Source organism: Montipora capricornis, chromosome 12 (assembly GCF_036669925.1).
Source record: "Montipora capricornis isolate CH-2021 chromosome 12, ASM3666992v2, whole genome shotgun sequence".
In the NCBI taxonomy this organism is placed as follows: Eukaryota; Metazoa; Cnidaria; class Anthozoa; order Scleractinia; family Acroporidae; genus Montipora; species Montipora capricornis.
The window spans coordinates 9,205,231-9,220,230 of record NC_090894.1 but is presented as its reverse complement, the minus strand read 5'-3'; the positions used below and the strand labels follow the sequence as shown (position 1 = coordinate 9,220,230).

The 15,000-nt window shown below is 39.3% G+C and overlaps 2 long non-coding RNA genes across 2 annotated transcripts in view; both read right to left on the bottom strand.

Moving 5' to 3' along the window:
* LOC138026998 (uncharacterized) overlaps positions 1-3,611 on the bottom strand; it is a 4,540-nt gene extending 929 nt beyond the window's left edge. The window contains exons 1-3 of the long non-coding RNA XR_011127384.1: positions 2,616-3,611; positions 765-885; positions 23-76 (exon numbers count right to left, since the gene is read on the bottom strand). This is a non-coding gene — a long non-coding RNA (uncharacterized lncRNA). The remainder of the gene's footprint in view (positions 1-22; positions 77-764; positions 886-2,615) is intronic.
* Positions 1-15,000, bottom strand: part of LOC138027000 (uncharacterized) — a 48,537-nt gene that overhangs the window by 14,559 nt on the left and 18,978 nt on the right. The gene's annotated exons all lie outside the window — the stretch shown is intronic.

The following is a 15,000-nucleotide window of genomic DNA, read 5'->3' as shown; positions in this document are numbered from 1 at the left end:
CCACGTTGACAGCCAATCCTACCTGATGAAAAACTGACACCCGAGATTTGATTCTGCTCTTCAATCGCGGCTGCGTCTACACAACGATAAAATGAATCGACATGAAAAACTCGCTTCGCTGACAGCCAATCATAAGCGTTGAATTCAACCTTGTTGCGAGGCAAGTTGAAGCTTCAGTGGTAATACGAGCAACAAAACTAAAATTTGTTGCAGAAAGTGGAAGTCGAGTCTACTTTTCGCAACACGACGCCTCAACTTGCAACACTATATTTTGCTGCGAGACAAGTTGGTCACGCATCCGGTATTACGCGCATCAGAAGGTTTCGACTTGCATTGCAACAATGTTGCGAGACAAGTTGGCTCCATTACCAGACCTTAAAAAGCATTTAAAACGTGAACCATACAAATCCAAGCGAATGTGTTGATTCTTACTCTGACCTCGATAGTTCAAAGGGTCGATGCACTGCACAAATCATGTTGTGATAGCGGAAACCCTACCACCACAAGTGAGACACGGCTTGGTTCTTTGTTTCTCTTCATGAAAAACACTGTATTGGGTGGGTGGGTGGGTGGGGAGGGAAAAGAGAGGTACAATCACCTTCCTTTAGAGAGGATGAAATTGGTCAAGACGCAATCCATTTTGTCCTATGCGAATTTTCGGCGACATGGTTCACTCAGAGCTACATCCAAATGACCAAGTTATCGACGTCATAAATGACCGGCAAGAAAACTCTGCTCATCGTTTGAGCATCTGCCTAATCCACCTGCCCATCTTCAGCAAACAACTTTTGTAGGGCTCAGTGCAAATGACGTAAAATACGTCGAGGTTGTTTTTGATCGCCACTTGAAGATTGTTGAGGGGATCCATTCGCTGAACGGGTCCATCTGTGACAATCAGAAACAAAAGAGCGTAAAAGGTTTAGTTTCTGAAGGGACCATGGTACTGCGTCGGCGTGGAAGTGGAGCACAAAAGTTTGATATAAGACAAGTTGAAAAGGGTCAAATGTCCACCAAAAAGAGATAACGAAGCCGATGTTTCGAGCGTTAGCCCTTCTCCTTCTTTCTTTTTATTCAAGTTTACCTTTTTTACTCTATTTCTTTGTTTATCTCCTTTTAGGTCAATAGGTTTCAACCATTAGCGTAGCTCCATCCTCCCTTTAATAAGCTAACACAACCCAAAATTCCTCTATTCGCTCCGACGAAGGGCCAACGCTCGACACGTTAGCTCATGTCTTTCAAACTTTCTACGGTGCCGAAATTTGAAGTGCCGATGAAGAGAAACTTTTTCTTAGGTTATTCGAGATAGCTTTCAAAATGATGAAGAATGGCGTTTATTTTATGCACCTGGGCGGGCTACCCACGGGAAATTGACTCGGTGAGCTTTTCCCTGGGTGGGGATTTTGACATTGGGTTCTGCCCTGGGGTTGGGAATTTGACATAGCTAAGACCAGTTTTGGGCAAAAAGCGGTACCCAGGGGTGGGAATTCGACATTTTCTAGGTGCTCAGGGGTGGGCAATTTCACTCTGGTTCTCGTGAAAATGTCAAATTCCCCTGGGTCTGCCCGTCCCCCCTCCCTGGGGCTTAACATTGATAAGTGCATTATTTTGATAGCACTCTTGGTTGCTCATGCTGAGTTATTCAAGATTTTGATTTATGCAAATTAGAGGTATTGTGACGTCACAATGTGGACAAAGAGTGATGTAAAATCACAAAAAATTGAATATCTCTCAAGAGATTTTCTTTATAGAACTGAAACTTTTTACAGTTGTTACACTCATCACAAAGTTCCATGATATGGAAAGCTAAAACACCACATTTTGCCCTTTTCAGGTTCAGCCCACCGTATTCCTGTTCATTCCAGGCTCATTCCAGCTCATTTCAGTACATTCCGGTTCATTTCGAGTTCATTCTCTTTCATTCTGGTGTCATTCCGCTCCATTCCGGCGTCATTCCACCTCATTCCGCTCTTTGGCATTGCAAGCAGTCATTTCTTTCGGTATGTTAATTATTGCAATTTTGTTACATGTAGTTTTGTTTAGGAACACTTCTGCGATGGCAAGTGTCATTCATTATTGTATGATCCTAAACACGATTTTTTCTAAAGTGGGGAATTCCTTTTTTCTCTTGACCTTTGGCCATAGTTTCTCACAAAGGGTGGATAACATCCAGAATACTCTCTGCAGAAATAATTTGGGCTCTGTGTTTTCGTGCTCTGTACAGAAGTACACCTATTAGTGGTAGGGATGTTGGTACCACCTAAGACAACAGTCCCATCAAGTGAATGCATCAAGCAGGATTCAGAAAACCTGCACAAGCCTAATGTTGTCTGCGACCAAGGCCTACCTTTGCACAGCATTTAAGACATGGAGCCTGTTTCTCGCATGTCCCAAGAACTTTTCAGCCCTGAAAAGCCAGTAGTCAAACTGCAATGCTCTTGTTTTGAAAAGCTGATCTTATAACATGTTTTTAATGTAAGAAAAACCAAGAGGATTGCCAAGTTTGGTGCCTTAGAACCTTGGCATTGCGAAGATATAAAGGGCCCAAAAGGTTTCAGGACTTTTGACAAACAGGCCCCAGGACAGGATTAAGCTTGAAGATGTACCAAAACACTTACCAGACCTCCCCAAGTGCAGTGATTCCAGTGAAGTGAAGAGACAGTTTCTCTCAAAGCACAGTGGCAAATTTGCAGATGAATTTGTCTTTGCTGAAGTTGATGTTGAGAGGGCTTGGATGGAAGCTAGAGATGAAGGAAATGGTCAAAAGGAAAGCCATCTTCCAATAGAGTCCTCAAGTGACCAATCAAATCCTGTCAGTGCCATCATCCACCCTCAATCAACTCTTCCACCAAATTCAGATGTTCTCAACAGCCAAAGTTGAGGCTCAAGTTGCAATATAGGTATATTGAATGGATGTCACAAATTATAATAATTCTATTCATCTACCATCTAGCTGAATGTAAAATAAAGGAATCTCAGCTCTAGAGCATGTCATTAGTTTGCCTTGGAGTTTACCCCTCATTCCTCAGTCTCTACTATTGCAATAGGAGAAGGCACAGGGAATGAATGGAGATAAAAATAATGAAGAGAGAAACTGTGAACAGTTGTATCGCAACCATGTCCAGACACATGCCATCAAAGTTGAAGTGGGTTTCTTTCTTTCTTGAAACATGTTGTTATTAAGTTGGTAAGTGTTTCTTCCTTTTTTCCTTTCACTCTTTTTGCCCTGCTTGTCAGTGTGAGTGATTCCTCAAGTTGGAATTCAAGACTCACTGTGTAGATAGTGATTGATAGGCCTAGTGTGATAACCTCTTCCTTTTTGTGTTTTGTTTAAACAGTATTGTTGACCTTAAGTTTATCTAAAATACATTAACAGTGGGATTGTGAAATCTTTCTTTTTTTCTCTGTAGCAATCTGCAGAGCGCTGTGTGAGCATGTTGTTGGACTTGATTCAAACAAAAGTCAACTATGTTGTGCAGGAGGCCATTATTGTCATCAAGGTAAAAACAAGGCTTTTGTTATTCACTAGTAATTTCACCTCTTCCTTTATCTTTGTTCCAATTATTCTTGGATCAGGATGAATAGATTCACAAAAATTTTCCATTAAACAAGTTGATAAGGGGCAAATAGCCAACATTGATTTGATTTGTTGTGACTCGTTTTGATTTGTAGTCTCCTCAATAATTTACTTTTTGCTCTGAAGAACGCTAATGATCAAGATGTCAATTGCATAATTTACTTACGGTCGCCATTTGACCCTCATCAAACTTCTTTAATTCCAAATTTTTATGCTTCGCTTCCCCACCAACATAGCACCAAAGTTTTTTTAGAAACTAAACCTTACATTGAAAAGAATCACAAGCAGCTCTGTCCTATCCATTATTGATTTACTTGATGTTCATAGACCATATTCACAAATGGTGGCTAATTAATTAATTATTCTTTTGTCTTTATGCTAATCATCCTTACTAGCCTCATCAGCACAAACAAAATTCAAAGTATTTTTGCTTTAGAGTGAGGCTAGTGATGATGATTAGCACAAAAACAAAAGAATAATTTCTTGGCCACCATTTATGAATACGGTCTATAGGACATACCAGTATTAAGGAAGTACCCAAAAAGAGTATTATTTCCACATTGTGTGAAAACCTGGATTCTTTAGATGAACTTGAAGCAAGGTAAGAGCCCATTGCTGTTCATCCAGGTCAACTTCTACAGTCTCAATAGAGAATATGCATGGCTGGGACTGTAGTTACATATGCTTTTTTGTAACAATGTGATTAATTTAATTTGATTTAACTTAATGTGATTTCAATTTTTTTGGTTTTTGTTAAAAATTGTGAAGCTGTTCTTAAAGTGTCCAACAGACACCCAGGAATTGGTGCAGCAGGCTCTAAGTTTAGAGACACAGGACAGTGATAATCCAGACTTGAGATACAGGGATTATATTTACTGAAGACTGCTGTCCACTGACCCAGTTGCAGCAAAGGTGAGGTTGGCTTTTTCACTAAATTAAATTAGTTAAGAATAATAATCGTATTTCAATACTACAGTCAACAGTTTGATGTTAAGTGCATGTTGGAATAAGAGAACAAGAATGAATTTGAAGACATTATTGAGCCATTGGGGCAGATACCTTGTATTAGGGTTGATAATAATTATTGTCAATAGTTATCGTAATAGCTAATAATTGTCATTTTTGTGCATCAATTACATTAGTAAAGCTTGGTGACAGTTCTAGAACCAAGTATCTTGAATGTTGAGACCCACAAGACAATATCATGTTCTAGTTTGCAGTTCATGCCAAAACATGTCTCACCACCGTCGAGTTTATGTTAATATTTCTTATACTTTACATGTATACATGACAGGAGTACGAGCTAACTCGTTCATTTCCACTCACTGGTATGTTCCTAGAAAGTGGTGTTGGCAGAGAAGCCACTGATATCAGAGGAGACAGATCTTCTGGAACCAACCCTGCTGGATGAGCTCATCTGTAACACCTCAACAATGGCTTCAGTATACCCCAAGCCACCAAGCTCTCTTTCATAATGGCGACTAAATTTAATATTCTTTTGTTTTAATGCTAATACGCCTTTCTAACCTCGCTGTCATGGGAAAAATACAAAAGAATACATAAACCAAAGTGAGGGCAGGTCTAACAAACATAAATACAAAGGAATAACAAATACGCCGCCATTTATGAAAGTGGTCTATACTGCAGCAAGAAGGTTTACACTACCTCCCAGAGCTGAACATAATCACCAGGTATTATGCCCAAACCATCTATATTGTCATACTCATCAACATCATCATCATTTAGGAGGTAGTGTGGCTGAGTGTTAAGGGCGCTGGATGCCGGACGCTTGGGCATTTGGTGTACACAATTTCAAGTCCTGGGCTGACCACCGGCAGGATTTGTTTGGCAGTCTCTGGTTCAATCCTCAGCTGCTCTCGTACTAAGCCAACTGGTCTGTCTCCTTCAAGTTGGGACTCTTAATCTGTTGAGTTTGAGTGGTTTGTTTCATTGTGACCCTGGAAAGACCTAAGGGGGAGCGGTCAATGAAGTGCAAAGTGACAATTTATTATTATATGACAAGCTCCAGGAGTGGGCAAGATGCACAAATTCTGTGTTCTGATTGTCTACTGTTAACCGTTGAAACTATCTGTTAATCGTTGTTTTATTGAATGGTTGGTGTTAAGTGGTCTTCTTAATGATCCTCTAACATAGACCACGGTTAAAAACATACCCTACGGCTAGAGTTTCAAAACATCTGGAACCGGGCGGGATTTCCCGTTAAAGTTCCTTCGAGATTTTATAATTAAAATGAAGTGCTTCCCACCGCACAGTCAGATAATTACTACTTATTGCATTTGCAGTCTCTCTCTCTGTGGGAGAACGTTTCTTTGAAATCTCTTGAATTAAAATCATGCTCATAGCCTTGCAACCAATCCATAACTACTCTCTCTACAGTAGTAAGTCGCGATCGAGTAAGCAACAACCTTCAGAACTGTCATACACGCGATTGTCTTCATTTGGCAATAAACGTCAAGGTACCTCTTGGTCCTCAAAAACCCACACGCAACAGTCCAGAAACATTCAAACTACATCAGTATGGGGACTCTCACGAGATCTTCATATCAAACTGTCCATGGTCATTGACACTCTTTGAATTTGATTATATTCATAAAAACATACATTATACAATCTTGGACAAAACTCTTGGGAAAAATTCTAGCGTAAGCATCATTTGACATGCACTTACAAAGTATATTGGTCCTTTCCTCCCACCGCCCCAAAGCAATGTTGACAATGTGATGCAAAACATACTGTGAAAGCCTTTGCCCGTTTTTTAACCAACATTGGAATGGGGGGAGGGAGTAAAGTGGGAAGAAATTCATCTTTATCACACAAACAAATTAGCGCGTCACATTTTCCCAACGAGTTTTGTCAAAGATTGTAGTTACATGCAAAACTGATGACGCGTTTTCTAGTTCCATCCCAACAAAGAAATCACATAATATCTTTTTACTGTCACAGAAAATATTTTGCGAAAGAAAACTTTCGTGCAGCCGCTTGGCCTTCAACAAAATGTTATTGCGGGAACAAAACGGGCAATCCCGAGCAGGTAGTATTGCTCCATCTTGCCCTCTGGCGTAGCCAATCACAGCACCGTATTTGGTTCATCTTACCCGCTTACAGAGTTTTGCCATATAATTATTTGTAAATAAACCCCTTCGGGCAGCTGGTATGTCAGCTGATAATGTCTGCGGCTGAGAGATTGTATGAAAAATGAATATTTGGCCGAGAAGCGAAGCTTTAAGGGCAAATGTGAAATTTTGAGGGCCAAAGACAGCCATTGTTCAGCTAAGGACATTATCAGCCAACATACCAGCAAGCCAGAAAGGGGTTTATTTATTTTATCACCCTCCCATTAATTTTCATATCACAATTGAACCACACGTAAGCATTTTGTTCACTTTTTTTCGTCCTTTCGGTAACAGCATTTGCAACCAGCTTCTTAATGTCACTATCGCTAGACCCAACAAAACGAGTTTGGTTTCCTTCCATGTAAAATGGGAGAACGGAAAACTTGAAACTCTTGTGTCGACTATGTTTCTTTTCCACTGAAACAATCGCAGGACAAATATCGACGCAGGTGGGGTTATTGTGTGATAACTGTCCTGTGAGTTTTCACCATGTAACATACAGTAATTAATAAAATCCCGCCAAAATTAATGAATGGGTTGTAATGCACCTATCATCGGCCATCCCCTGGGGGTAGAGACCCCGGGCAAATACCACTTTGTATGGGGACTTATAGGGGGGTTTGAGCGATCATTTAACCCTGCAGGTGGGGGAAATGAGGGAGGTTTGGTTTCCGGAAGCCTTGCACCCCGGGGAAAACAGGGAACTCCGTAAAAGAAATAGGTCATGAAAAACATAAAGACTGCTGTACAGAAGAATGCGGGCTCACCTTCTCCTTGTGGAAAATGGTGGAGTATTGTAATGTATTTGATCCATTTCCATCGTGTTATTCCTTATATTTGCTGCTTCAGATGTAACAATGGAAGACAATTTACTAACATTAGACTTTTCTTTTTCCCTTTACAAGTTTATACTCTCAAGTTTACTGTGGTTTGATGCTGTTCAATATGATCCCCACCTGGGAGGGGGAATTTCTTAACCTTGATTGCTCTGTGTCCCCTTCAAGGAGGGGGAAATCAAGAACTTCAACAGGATCCTGTACAAAGTCCCCTCCCTTGCCCGGGGTCCCCCCCCCCCCCCAAGGGATGGCCGATGATAGGTGCATAAGGAGCGATACTGCCCGCCTGGGATTGCCCATAAAAGATTTTCCGTGATTTCTCTCTCTTGATGGAACTAGAAAACGAAAAAATCGAAAGTGTCAGTGAGAATGAAAACGAAGAAAACAAAAATGTCCATGAGTTTCAAAAATATCTTTTGCAACAAAAACCGGCAATCACAACAGCAAAAACACAAAGAGACATGAAGGCGTGGAAGTGGTTTTTTGTTTACAACAACACAAAAATAGGGAACTGTGTGACATACCTGAAGACGAACAGAAGTTACTGTTGTGCAAATTTTTCAAAATCGTGAAGACATTGGACGACACATAGTACGAGCCTGTTAGTTTGACGTGTTTTCAACAAAGTCTTCAGCCTTCCTTGAACGAAAGAGGTTCAGACGTGAACAGAATTGAGGGAGACAAGCTCAAACTCTCTAGAGAAGTCTTAATTGCCAAACGCCGACAGTTTCTTGTAGAACATGGCAAAGGGAACAAACCCAACGCCGCCCGCGAGCTGACAGAAGCCGAAGAAAAGAACCTTTTCGGTTAGAGTTAAAAAGACTAACCCGCGCTCCGTGGACTACCCACTGACCCCCGCTCCGCGGACTTTTCCATGGACTACTCCGCGGACTACCCAGCGAACTACCCCCACAGACTACCCCTATGGACTACCCAAATAATCAACCACATTTACTTTTACCGGGGAAGAGACACAAGCCTACTTGCTCAACGTGTACGATCAAAACAGCCGCCATTTTCTTTTCACCGACTTCCTCTACCCAGTCTTTTTTTCCATATTCGCCCCATTCTTCAGCGGCCATCAGTCTAAACATTAAAGAAACTGTGGTGCTGCGTCGGTGGGAGACTGACACAAAAATTGGGTTTTATCAAACGAATTGATAAAGGTTGAATTACTGCACTGGGAAAGAGTTAGGAAGCAGACGTTTCGAGCGTTAGCCCCTCGTCAAAGCGAAATTCTCCAATTTAGCCGCAAAATGCGCCCTAATGCCCGAAAAAGTGATAATAATGTATGATATTTACAGGGTATTAATGAACAATTTGTTTGCTTGGATCACGCACATTTTTTTGTCGTCAATTGTCATCCCACTTTTAACGGACAAAAGTCCCACGGCTGCCGGTTCAGCAATCCACCAGCGACTTTTTCATGTCAATTGTTTTTATCGTTGTGTAGACCGTAAAGTGTTTCTGCCAACATTGAAGGACATTCCAGCCGCGAATGAAGTACAGAATCAAATCTCGGATGTTAACTTTTCATCAGGTAGGAATGGCTGTCAACGTCGCACCCTGCAGTTCTCCCGTTGGTAATTTCAATCTATGGTAGATTATACAGTTCGAAGTAACCAGGTGGACAATCCGACATAGTTTGACCCTACTCTGGTTTACAATGGATTCAACTTAAAGATTTTCGATTAAAGACCCAAGATCTTGAATTATAAATATTTTTATTGTACTCACTTTAACCTGGAGAGGAGTCATGCCATGTCTGATTTCAGTCGAAGTTCCTTGGCGTGAAGTTCATGGCAAGTATGGCCGCAGGGTTTATCATAACTCTGCCACAGGACAGCCAATAAACCCTCTACTTTTCAGCTGAACTAGACGCTCCGTCAGCGTACACTGGGTTGCCTGTGGTAAGTGTTACACAAAAACAGAAGGCACTGAGTTGGGTGGTGTTGAACTGCAGCGTTCCAGAAATTTTTTGAGTGGGGGGAGAGGGGGGAGGGGGGTGATGTAGACCGTTTGTGGGGCCACCCACATGTCATTCCAGCAATGGCCCTTTGGTTCACACGTTCACACGTTGAATTAGTTGGTAATGTTGTGTCCCGTTTTGAGGTCTTCTACTTTTTAAAGCTTTGGTAATAAATTCAGTTCAAAAAGGCAAAATAAAAAAACTCACTCGTTTCTTCTTTAAATAATGGATGGCGCAGTGATGAGAGCACTCGATTTGATTTGTGTTAATTGTTAATTTCAGTTCATGGTATCCCCAGTTAGCGCTAGAACAACTAGACACTTGATATGTTGCTTTCCTTTCCTTTTTTTCCAAAATGCCCCCAAAAAAGGATGAAACATTGCAAGAACCACTTAAAACTGTTGAACGACATAAAAAAAAATCCTGCAAAAGGAAAGAGAAGCCATGGATGGCCATAAATGTACAAGATTGAAAGGGATTACATTTGGGTAATCTTCAAAAAAGTCTGCCCGACGTTTTTCAAATTATGACAAATTGCCTGGATAAAGGTAGTTTCTTTCTCAGAATCATTTGGTTTGTGACGTAACGATAATTTTATCGGTAAAGGAATTCCACATTACCATTCTCGAGTTTTAAACTCGTGATTAACAAAAGATTTTCCCGAAACACCCAAAAATAACGTGACATAGCCCCTTTAACTAAAATAGTCCGCAAAAAAACCTAACCGCAAATTGCTCTGACGGACGTTTTCCTGCATGTCATGCATGTCTAGAGTTGCACTAAGCAAACGTTTAGGCCACACGCTAAGGAAGGACTGAACCTGTTGGTTCCGCTTCATAATTTCTCTTCTTTTCAGTCTCATCTGATTACGTTTACGTTTGCACCAAATGGTATTGCAAACCCGGGAGTTACGGTGTAGCTCTTTTATTTCGCGCAGTTTAATTTTTGCGGATTTTGCGGATAGTACTTGATCCGCTAAAATAAGTTTCAGCAGAAAAAAGCACCATCAAAATTAAAACCGTAAAAATTTACTCACGTTAATGTAACTAAAAATGGCTTTTAATCCACATAGTGGGGTCAAAAAGATCCTTTATTTTAATATTTGCATTGAGAAAAAGTAACTGGAGCTTGCTACAAACAAAAAGCAACGATAAAAGGTTAAGTCAATACTTTTCCAGTCTCTGAGGTATAGGAAACGAACTTAAAGCAGTCAATCAAACGGTCACGATAACTATTTTTTAATGCCTCCAGGATGCCACATTTTCCCCAGCACTCATTCTCGATGGTTGAGGGTTTTCTTTTTAACAAAGAGTAATAGAAGTTGAATATAGTTTTGCTGCTTGAAAGGAAAACCACAAAAATTAGTTCCGGGCGGAAATTCGCGCCGCAAAAATTGGTTCCCGCAAACTTCAAAAAATCGCCAATCCGCAAAATAAAAGTCCCGCAAAAATTTTATGCTACACGGTAACGGTAAATCGCAAGCCAAAAGACAGATAAAAAAAAATAAAATAACATATTTTTTACATAAAATTCTGATTTTCGAATTCTCAGCCAAGGATTAATGACAGTTGATCGCAAAAACACTAAAATTCCTGTGGAGGGCATGAAATTCTGTCAGAAGGAAGAGATTAATCACGTGCTAGGCAACCACAAAGGTGCACGTGATCACCTTGTGTCAAGTTTCTTGTTTACAATGAATGAAGAATGTTCGTCACTTTTAGAGATGAACAACGTACTTTTTAGCCAAGAAACTTACGTTTTTCGTTTTTTTTAATTTTGTGGTAATATTTAACTGAATATTTATATTTCATCTGCCGGGTCCGGAAGCCTTCTTTGTCGGGTTATTGACCCGTGACCGGACTCTTACTTGGAACAATGTTGATCAATCCTTTCACTGAAGAACCATTTCTTTCAACTGAATGAAGCAAAAAATGGACAACAAGCTTTCTTTCAAATAATTCTTGACTGACAAAAATTAGTCGAATTTCAAATTGTTTTTTTTACCTTAAGACTGTGCAGGGTTGCGTACAAACAAACAAAATTACAAATAGCCAGAAAATTGTAAACACAGACTACTCAAGGTGTTTTCGGTTTCATGGTCTCTGGTATCCAAGTCAAATAAGTTACCAGAGAATTTGCCGTTTGGTTTCAGTGTTAAACATAACACTATAGTTTTTTAAATATTACCGAGAACTCGACGAAGAGTTCAATCAGCGACTAAATTTCTTGTGCGTGCGTTTGTTGTGGCGATGTTTATTTTCAAGCCCGCATGCAAATTTTTAACAGAGAAAATTACATTACAAAAAATACTCCACTTAAAGGTTGTTAAAAAGCTTTATTTTTGATGGTTCATTTGGACGAAGAAATGTCACAAAAACCTTTCCCACCGTAACATTTATTGAAAGAAACAAAATATCTGCTATTTTAGAGGTAAAAAAAAATCCCTTCCAATTTTAATTAAGTGCGTGCAAACAGCATTTAAATAAATTTCAGTATGACAATTCACATCAAACCCTTTTCGGAAGAACGTGGACCGTGGCAACAGGCTTTCTTTCAAATAATTCGTTACTGTCACATTTCCAATTTTTCTCTACCTTAACACTGTGCAGAGTTTTTTTTTCTTCTTTTTTTTTTTTTTTTTTGCATCTTTTCTTTTTTATTTATTTATTTATTTATTTATTTATTTATTTATTTATTTATCACCTACACTACATACAGTACTAATACTTTACTTACATGCATACACTACTTACAATACATAAATTACAATGCAATCACACTGATTAGCATATTTACAATGCAATTTTCTATTATAGAAAAATTACACGTATACATACCAGTTAAAGTTACCTTTCTTTTAAATACTCTTTGTTTTTTTGTTTTATAAAATTACTACTTTTTTGAAAAAAAAAATATATATATATAATTGGATAGAACTAAATAATAGATATGAAATTAAACGTAAATTAACGTAAACATTAACAGCATATAAAATTACAGTAAAAACGCCCACGTGCGATAAAATTTCGGAAGTTCTTTTTTTGCGGTCGCGATCTCTTTTAGGATTTCAAGTTTTCCTGTGATGAACAGTAGGAAATTTTGGAAATCTAAGACATCTCCGCGAAGGCTTGTGCAGAAAATGCGATATTTGGCTATCAGTAGGCTATAATTTAGGACTTGCCAATGCTTTGTCCTATCATGCCAGCCATATAGTATGTGACTTGTGGATAACGTTATTGATTCATTTGTTTTTTGGTACCACCAGTCTTGAAACAGGATCCAAAGATCGGTTGTTAGTGTGCAGTTTATTAGCAGGTGATGCAGCGTTTGTTCTTCCGTATTGCATAAGTTGCATTAGGGGCTTTCTGAAATGCGGTCTGCGCGGGCTGGAAGCACGTTATGAATCACTTTATATTGAAACATTATTATTTTAACTTCATTTGTGACTTTAAATGGCATGAGATAAACGTTCTGGATGGTACTTTCTGTAAAACCGTGGAGTAGAATTTTCGTTTCGGCAGTGGGAGGAACGAAGACGGTGTTTAAAAGAGAGGAGTAAATAGAACTGGTTTTTAGACTGTTTACAGTGGTGTCGTGTGTGTCGTTTGGAATAGGGTTTCTAAGATTAGCTTTCCATTTTTTTGGGATTGCGTTAACTAGGCCATAGTAAGTGGTGAAACAAATTCAAATTAAATTTTATGGCAAATTCATGCCACTTCAAAAAATCCTGATTTTGGTTTAATATGTCGCTTCTTTTGGTTATGCCAGCGTCATACCAAGTTTGGTAAAAAACAGGCTTTTTTCCTACAAGAATTTTCCTATTATTCCGCACTATTTCGTTTTTAGGATTTGATTTGGAATCGCTACCCGTTGAGATTTTGAACTCGCACCAATAATCTAACACCTTTTTATAAAATATGGGAAGTTTATCATCAAGGTCAAGTGTACTTGTTGCGAAATTACATTTTGTTAGGAAGGCAAGACCACCATTTTTGTGAAAGAACTGGTTAGGAATAATTTTCCAGGAAGCTTGTGACTCGTCTTGAATTCTGTCGATCCAAGCTATTTTGAGCGCTTTTTCCATGATCTTAAAATCGCACATTTTCCGACCGCCATCTTTTTTCTTTCCGATTATGGTGTTTCTTTTGATTTTAGGGGGTTTCCCTGCCCAGATAAAGTTGAAAATTAGCTTATTTATTTCTTGAATATAGTGATCTGGAACAGGGAACACGGAGGCTGAGTAAATTAATTTAGATATCCCAAGTGTTTTAACGATGTTTATCTTTCCATAAAGAGTTAGATTTCTCCGTTGCCAAGTGTTCAGCGTTTTTTGGAGGTTAAGTATTTTTTTACCGAAGTTCAGTCTGTTAGCACTTTCTTGGTTGTAAGAAAAAAAGACACCAAGAGCACTGACAGGTTCTTTTGGCCACTTAAAACCAAAAGGTTCATCTGTTCTGTCTTTCCATTCGCCTAACCACATTGCTTCGGTTTTAGTTGTGTTTATTTCTAGGCCAGACTGCTCTTTGAAATCGTTTAACACCTTCAATAGACTCGTAACGGAGTCGAGGTCACGGACAAATACTGTTGTGTCGTCGGCATATTGACTTATTTTAAGCTCTTGCTTGTTGACTTGGATACCTTTGATAGTGGGATCATTTTTATTGATCTAGGAGAGGAGTTCTATATCGAGAACGAAGAGGACGCCAGACAACGGGCAACCTTGTCTGACTCCCCGCTGTAGGGAGAAAAAGGTTGAGGCATGACCGTTATTGAGAACACAGCTAGTAACATTATTATAGAAAATTTGGGGCCAGACAACTTAGATGCGACTTCACTAAACACTGTTATGCATTCAAGGCATTCGATTCCTTCAATGTTTGTTAAATCCATAAAAAATTGCTATTTGATTTCAGTGTTGTATATAATACCAAACTAGTAAAATATTAGAAACAAAGATCACTTGATATCCAACGGCGAAAAATGAAATTGTTGTCGAAGACCATTACTCGTCGCTTTAAGGATTCCAGTTCATTTTTCACCGCCTGGTTTGTTCATCCAATTGACGTTCTATTCTTGAGCTCCATGGGGGGTATATTTTGTTTAAAAACCCACTAAAACGCCATTCGCGTTTACAATGACTTCCGACGCCATTGCAGGTTAATTAAATGTTCTCCTGTGTGCACCAGAGAAATCTACGCATTACCCCAACCCCCTCAAACCTAACAAGTTACGCACAGAAGACTGTACACACAAAGACACTACTTAGCAGGGGAGGGACACGAAAGACTTTTCATGACACGGAAAAAAAAAAAAAAATAATAAAAATAAAAATAAATTAAAAAAACCCGAGAAATGAAACCCAGATTCCGACTGGGTTTGGCATCCCAGTAATAAAAAAAAGGTTTGGCTAGAGGTGATGACACCCTAATTAACAACGTTTTCCTTTGTTTGGTGTCGCTCAGTCAAAACTCTCTGCTAACAACATCG